Consider the following 8,336-nt stretch of genomic DNA (forward strand, 5'->3'; position numbering starts at 1 on the left):
CCAGGTCCTGAAGATGTCTTAGTTAGACTTGTGCTGTAACCTCACATCACACACAAACTGTGTTTCCTCTCAGACATAGACCATTTAGTACATATTCTTGAAACTGCAGTTTAGGTACAGTCTGACACCCCATTAAAACTTCCAGAAGGAGAAGACACACATTTCTTTTCATGACACCTTTTTGCTGCCTGAATGAATCTTTATGTATCCAGTGGGTAAGGAATTCATCCCTTTGACCATTTTGAGGTGCCATGAGGTTCAGAAGCTCTGAATTTTTGTCAAGTTGCAATAAAGGATTTTTCAGGAATGTGGAAACCATCATGCTATACAAGTTATCTCACAGCGACAAGAAGCTTGGTGTGCCTTATGGAACAATTTAAGTGCAGGGTGAAAATCTTATCCAGAAAGCTAATTGTGAAGACACCATTGCAACCGCAAACACCTAGCTGCTAGGGTACTATTCATTTTATAGTCTTCCATGACAATAAAAAGCATAGCAGTGGAAGAGGAGGACCTCAGCATATGGGAAGAACTCGCTCCTGCAATTGCAGATTGGATATATCTATCAAGTTGGGGGGTGGGGGAGAGGGAAGGAAGGACCTAGAAATAAGTGGAAAATGGGATAAAATAAAATAAAATGTGGATCTAGCAGAAATTGACTGACCTGAAAATAATGACCTTCAAGAAGTCAGTTCCTTAAAATATTTTTATTATTATTATTTACCTACCAGGGCCCCAGTTCCCTCACCAATATATTGCCACTAGCTGGGTGCCCATTCTCCTGTGCTTCCTTGTGCTGCAGCTGCTCTCATGGGCAAGTGCCCCAGACACTAATTCTGCAGCTATAGGGGTAGGAGTAGCACAGAGCTTTCAGGAAAGAAACTGAGGAAATGTTGAGCTATTTCCATTCAGGGAAGTCCCTGAAACTTTGCTCAGTCCTCTTAAGCCTACTGATCCTGCCCAGTTGCCATCTTCCCACACTTCCAGCTCTCTTTTCTCCTAGCTGATGCCCTGCAGATGGCAGGACTCCAGTCTTCACCCACTCTGATTCCTGGAAGGGAGTAGCCCTGTGATGGCACAATTTGTTGGTAGGTGGATAGTGTGGCAGTGCAGGTCTGTGGTCCATCTGCAGCCTCCCCATGGAATGAAGGACAATGCCAGGAGAGCACACAAAGGCAAGAAGCAGGAGACAAAAAGTTGACTTAAAACGGGAGAGTGCAAGTGGAAGCAGGTCTGAATGGAGAGACAGAAAAAGACAAAATTCACACTACCAAGAAGCTAATGCCAGAAAATAAAAGATGACTACGCTTTGCTTCTTAGCTTCATCATCTTTTTCATATTATCTTCCCTACCCTACATTGTCTTTCTTCCTGCCTTTTAGGTATTTACTGCTTCTTTTTCAATATATATTTTGTTTACAGAAATAGATCTTTAGCCTTTACAAACTGAAGTTAAACTCTATTTGAAAATACTCATTCTGATTCCAAATAGTGACAAAAACTTTGCACATTGCATGACTGGGAAGATAGAATATGACTGTGCTGTACGCAACATTCAAAAACCACTTTTAAAGTCTAACCTCACAGCAATAGTCTTTTTCTTGTTTACTTTAATTTCTCTTCTGTAACTCATTGTCTCTCTGGCCCAGTGAATCATGAATTCCTGTTTCCAGATTCACCAGCTTGCAGTTTGTTGCACATCTTCAGAGCCTGAAGGTCAAAGGTACTGAACTTTCCCAAACGAGTGCTTTTGCCATTAGTTTATTGCACAGAAGGAGACTCTGTGATGACAGTAACTCTTTTTCTTGAAAGAACATGCAGATAACATCTCAAGATGATGTTCTTGAGCTGGTCAGCTCATGCAAGGTGAAATCTCTGGGGTATTCCCATCACCTGTGGTTTCTGTCTGTCTGCTTTCACACTGCTTTGCAGCAAGCCTTTCCAAGCACTGGAATGAACACAGGCACCTATCTTTTCTGCCACATGTGATTCTCTTTTATGAGCTAGGCACTTACTAGACTGAGTCCAAAATGTTTAACCTTACCCATTTCATACACAACTAAATCTGTTTATAGGGAATTACCTGTAGTTAGCAGCTAAGCAAATAATTTTTTCTATAATTTGAAGCCCAGATCCTAATCACAGATGGAATTGTGTGTGAGTGGTCCTTTTGAAACCACTGGGATTAATTTTACTAATAAAGTAGCACACATACTGAAGTGTTCCCTTGGGGCCGCCTTTTTCTTTTTCTCTCTTTGTAGAACATCTGCAGGAATTCTTCTTTGTTTACTTAATTTTCCAAATTATACAATGATTTTATGTTGCAATTTTCTGAATTGATTGTGAACAGTTTGTGTGTTAATGTGCACATTTATTCATTTGGAAGGAGATTATAAATGATGATAGTGAACTAAGGCCTCTTTTATTTTCACATCATGTATTTGCTGTTTTTCTTCTCCCCCTTTTCACATCTGAACACACACATCTACCAGCATTCACACAGCAATCTAAATGGGATTCTGGGCAGTTTGGGGTACTTCTGCACCAAAGGACCAGTAGTAAAGGACTGAAGTGGGCACTGGGGAGATCAGTCTTAATTCTCCCTCCCCAGTATAAATATATGCCTGCACGTCTCTTCTTGTTACTCAAAAATCAGTCTGACCACACCCACTTAAACTACTTTTTACATGCCTCAGATACATGGAGAAGAGGAAGGAGGCTTATTACCAAAGAAAATGTGCTGTGCCTGTTGCACAAACTACCCTTAGGAAACACGGGCAGGGGCTCCTCTTACCAGATGCATTCAACAAAGTCTGTGTTTTCCAAGGTAAGTCCATGTAGGGCTTACACCCAGTGAGAAGGGGAGCTGAAGAACTCTCCACAGCTGTCCAGTATCTTTAGGTCCCACTTTCATCAGAACTCAGTTTAATTCAGTACATCAGGTTAGTCCTTTTCTTGTTGCCCTAACAAACCTTGATTATATTTTAATGAGAAAGTTCTTGCCCAGCATGTAGCCTTAAATTTGCTTTTCAGCAGGTGGCTCATGGTTTAACTCAAAAGTCACCATGTAAATCCTGACAGTAGATTATACTAGTTAATAATATAATACTCAGGCCCTGGGACTTAATCTTAATGATTCATTTTCCTTTTATTATTAATAAATTCTGCCCAGAGAAAGCCTGGGTGAGGAAAAGAACTTGGTCGGAGTTCTTTCTGGATTCTGAGTTCCTGTGACCCATTATCTTTTAATTATGTCTCACTTTTGTACTTTTGTAGAGCAGTGATTTTAATTATTTTAATGAACTTTATCACAAGTGAGTGAGATATGAAACGCTGCTGTGGAGAGTAACTGACTCCCATAAAGCCTTTAAAGTTAAGTCTCTTGTTTCTACATGTGGAATTGAACGAGCAAAGGTTACCAGGGTTTCAACAGCTGGGACTAACCCTGTGTGTGAACAGCTGGTTTTGAAACTGAGTAGCCCACACAATGAGTGCAAGAAAGATTAACCAAGTTTCTATATTGATTTTCAATGTGGTTTAGAAAAGGAAATTGAATTCAGAGAATGACACGAGGTTTAACAAGTTTGCAGTTTCTCTCTGAAACAGTTTGCTGGAAATCCTAATGATCATCTGCATACTAAACTTGCAGTAACAGTTATTTTATAGGACTTCTTTTAGGAAAGACTAACATTCAAGTGACATGCGAGCCAGTAGTTTTAATTTAAGTCTTTGCAATTATCACATCTCCCTTGTTTGTGTAGCTGGAGGAATGGAGAAGCTTCGCAGAAAAGGTGGGAAGCGTCCACAGAAGAAGGGCCAACAACACATACATCATTTCCTTCTTTTCTTGTTCCAGAGGCTCACTTTTTTCTGAGTACATAAAGAAGGGTGTGCCAGCAGCTGAAAAGAATCAGCCACCATTAGGCTTTTTCCCTGGGATTACTTTTATATTAATGCTACTCCACTGACTCCATCAGGATTGCTTCTGCTGTATGAGACAGGAAAACGAGAACCATTCTAGTTCCATTACAAACGCTGGGAGTTTACATAACGGAATAAATGTAATGTTCTAATGGATATTAATGCTATAAGAATCCCGGAATGATATAAAAAACATATAATACATAAACTTATAAACATTGGCATGGACTGGTGAAAAGGGAAAGCTTTTTCCTTAATATGTTATTTGCTGGCACTAAAATACAAATATATTGTGAGATAATCTCCTGCAAAATAGCTCTTATAGCATAAGAATAAAAAATTACTCATGTGCTTGAAGAGTCATAGGATGTCAGAGTGTCTTCAGGGTGTACTCACTGACCACTAAAACATCCTTTGTTGCGTCTTAATACTGTAATAGAAGTGATGACTTATGTGTTATTAAACAGCTGAAAAAGCAAACTCGTGAACACAAAATAAAGTTTACCCTCAACAGAACAAACACTGGAATAAAGGCCAACAAACATCTGAACACAACAAGCCAGTTTAGCTTCATAGACCCTCATGTCAGTATGAATATCTACTAGCAAACTCATCTGTGGCAGTGGTTCTCTGCACTCTTGCTCTGAGTATATAACCTTAGCTTTTATAATTGTATTGAAATATAATTTTATCCTAAGCTCCAGGTGATGCTCTTTCTTTTCTGGGAGAGCAGAGAGAGCATGGAATTGCAAACTTTACGTGTGTACCACACAGTGAAATGCATGTTTGAGAGTTAGTTGAGCCCTTAACTGTGTGCTTTCCATATGCAATGCTTGCATTTTTAGGTTGCTGTATTTTGAAGTGCCTACACTGTTCTTGGCACCATTTGCTAAAAGACCACATTGTAGTGTACACAGTCCTGCTGATGCCTAAGTTATCCACAACACATTAACAAGAACGTGATGCTGGTTGTGTTCAGGTCTTCCTGAGGCAACCATTTACTAGGCTTAAGGGTTTACTTTTAAAATATGGATTACTGGCTGAGACAACAGGCTTGGATCTATGTTTAATTGATAGTAAGACATATCCTAAGTGTTTTAATGTCTCCAGCTCAGCATCTAAGGCCTGCTTCATAAAAACAATGGGAAAAATCGTATATTTTTAATGCCTCAGGTCCTAGAATATTTTAGATGTTGAGAGTGACTGTAGATTCTCTTTCTTATGAAAATTCTGCTTAGTATGAGAGGATGATTAAAAGGTGGCAGAAAACCACATTTTTACTTTCTTTCTTCTAGGCTTGTCTTACCTCTCCTTTTCATGGAATCATTTAGGTTGGAAAAGACCCTTAAGGTCATCAAATCCAATCATTAACCTAACACGACAAGTCCACCACTAAACCATGTCCCTAAGTGCCGTTGTTCTCCGTCCCCATCGCATGTCTGAGGAGCCTCCTACTTGCTTTACTTAGCGGTCATTTACCTACAGCCAAACAGTTTGCTATGCCTGGTGAGAATAGTCAGAACATAGCAAGGTGCTGAGCACCCACTGCACCTGTCACTGTGGGAGTCCCCAAAGTCATCACCGCAGCTGTGGACACGTGTGGCTTCTCAGGAACTCCCTGGTGTCTGACCAGATATGCATTTACTAATACCACCATGGTAGAGATGCTGTGTGTCTGACCAGCTACCCTCCCTCACCCTACACCTACATACCAAAGCACCATCTAATTAAACCCTAACTATCATCTGCTTTGGAGAGGTAAGAGGACTGGCATGGGAGATTTCGAAGCAATGCTAAGGAGGTACAGTGCTCTAACAGGACAACTATATATGAACTGGGTCCCCAAGGCAGCCTAGCAAAACAGACCTCAGCATTCTTTCACAGTTTGCTCGGTCACAAGGGCCCTGACGGAATGGCTCAAGAAACACAGCATGCTCTGTACCTCTCCTCACTGTACTAGCATATTATCTTCTATAATGCATTTTAATGTACTATGTGGGCAGGAATATTTTAGACAAGGTTTTACAGATAATGTTTTGTTCTAGAAGAATACTTTTAGACAAGGTTTTACATGACACGTTTTATTCCAGCTTTATTTTTTTAATTAATTTTAATTTTCCATTCAATGGTTGTGATTTAGCCACTTTATTCTTACCAAATAGTAGTTGATTTTTGTTCTAGAAGTTTGTACAGTTTATCACAGGAGGATGATACCTGTAACAGCCCAACCTAAGCTGTCTTCAAGACAGCTTTAGCAAGAAGCCTTCTGATCTCACCTGCACCTCCAACCGCTGACCTCTTCACCCCCTTCCCTAGGTGGCCACTGTGGTGCAGAACTGGTACTGCCACTGTCCCACTGAGTTAGCACTTTCCAGTCTGCAGGCCTGTTTGGGTACCCACCTGGAAAGAAAGTTTTCAAATTTTTCTCTTAAAAACAAGTGCTTTGATGATACTGCATGTCAAGCCCCTTGTAAATAGTCAGACACTCATGAACATTCAGTAGATTTGTTTACAAGTAAGGGAAGACTAATCTTCTGTCATTACAGGTTAGTTCACACTTTTGGGTAATAAAAGCTGAGGAGGCAGGAAAAAGGATCAAGAAAACCTCACTTAACTTTCCTCTCTAATTTCTGAGCACCATAAACTTTCTCTTGTCAGATGTCTAATACATATTTCTGCCCTGGGAACTGAAGTGTGTTGATCTCATCTTGTGTAGCGCTGGTCTGGAAAGTGCTGATATGTTCCATTGGCCGGTATCAGAAAGAATAAAGTTTTGTGGCCACTCCATGGGACATAGTTCAGATTCTTGAGTGTAACACTTGGCATGAAAAAAATAATCTTTGCTTTGTCTCTGAGTATTTAGGCTTTGCTTTTTTTTTTCTTTGTAGACCTGAGACTACGATTTTGAAGAAGGCTGTTAAAGGCATTGCTATTTGCAGCCAAGGCATTTTACAATTACATTAGCATGTTCCTCTTTGTCAACCTAAAGCCTGCATGAAAGAGGCTTTTAAATTGAAGTTTCTTGTACTACATTCAGAAGGAATCAAGATGGGCTTGTCCTCATCTTGAGTTCCACTTCAGACTCCTTGACGGCAGATGCCAGGATGGATTGCAGATGGACAAAGAGATGGAGAGAGAGAGAGAGGCATCTAGGCAAGCCCAAGCCCATTCTGAGGCTTAAAGACTAGTGCTGAAAGTTTGCCATGCAGAGTTTTAGAAAGCGAATAGCTGGACAAGTACCAAAGCAATGTGTTGCCATTGACTCAAAAGATTGTTTATGATGTGATAGAGTAACTCCGTTTTTCATAGTTTTTCACAGTGGTCCAGGACTGAGCAAACTGTGGAAAGCATATTGTGAACGGTATAACTGACTGGAAAAGGGTTGAAACAGGACACTTAACGGGCTTTCTTATCTCAATGTTTAGGTGTAACTAACCCCAGAACATGCAGAAAGCCATCTGTGACTTTGACGGTCAGAGGACACACCGTTTAAGGTGAAGTAAGAACTCCTGCAAGGCCTACAAAAAGATAATTGACATCAACTTCAGTTTTTCTTATCTAGCTTGAATGTGAACAAGCTTCCTCCCCCTGCCCCTTCTTAGATTCACTAGAAAAAGGTCTTTTACTTGACCATTCCTTAAATGTTTAAGGTATCTCACAAAGAACACTAATATTATCGCAGCTTGTCATTACGATGCTTTTGATGTGCAAATGCTGCTTGTGAAAATAATGGGAAAATACTGAGTAAAAAAAAAAGTAACTGACAAACAGCGTTCACACACCTGGCAGCCAAGGGGAAGGGACACGAGGAGGGCCTGTGCACATCTGGGGGGACACTGAGCAAGACAAATCTTTCTTTCTGCCATAGTGAAAGGAAAAGACTTAGGTGGGTGTGGGTGGGAGAAGGTATGATTGTTTTCTCTGCATAACAGGAGTGGTTAGGGAAATTGTTTATTTTGTTCTACCGGTACAGGAAATGTCTTTGTTTATCTGTGGCACTGGAAGAGGCAAAGTCTTTCTCTCTGGCAGCAGGGATAGATTTTTTTTTTCTTATGCATAGAAAAAGGAGAGATTAATTTTTCTGTCGTCTTCTGTGGAAGGGGATCAAGCGAGCTCTGTCTACATATCTACCAGCTGTTTCAAAAGGGAAAATATGCATGGTCTGTACAGACTTCAGAAAGCCCTGAGCATTGGTAGGAGAGTTCATTTCAACGCTGTCCCAAGCTGAGCGAACGTTCAGATATCTATTTTTGGCTCTAATGACGTTCAAACTGACAGACCAGGAATTCAAAGCATTGTACTCCACAAAGCACGTTGTACAGTCTGGAAAACAAGGCAAATAATGCCCCCTGCACTCTCACTTCCCTCATTCTACCTTGGGGCACAAATGACTCCAGGGCAATCCCAAAGGCCCTC

The sequence above is a fragment of the Caloenas nicobarica genome, chromosome 1, assembly GCF_036013445.1.
Source record: "Caloenas nicobarica isolate bCalNic1 chromosome 1, bCalNic1.hap1, whole genome shotgun sequence".
Lineage (NCBI taxonomy): Eukaryota > Metazoa > Chordata > Aves > Columbiformes > Columbidae > Caloenas > Caloenas nicobarica.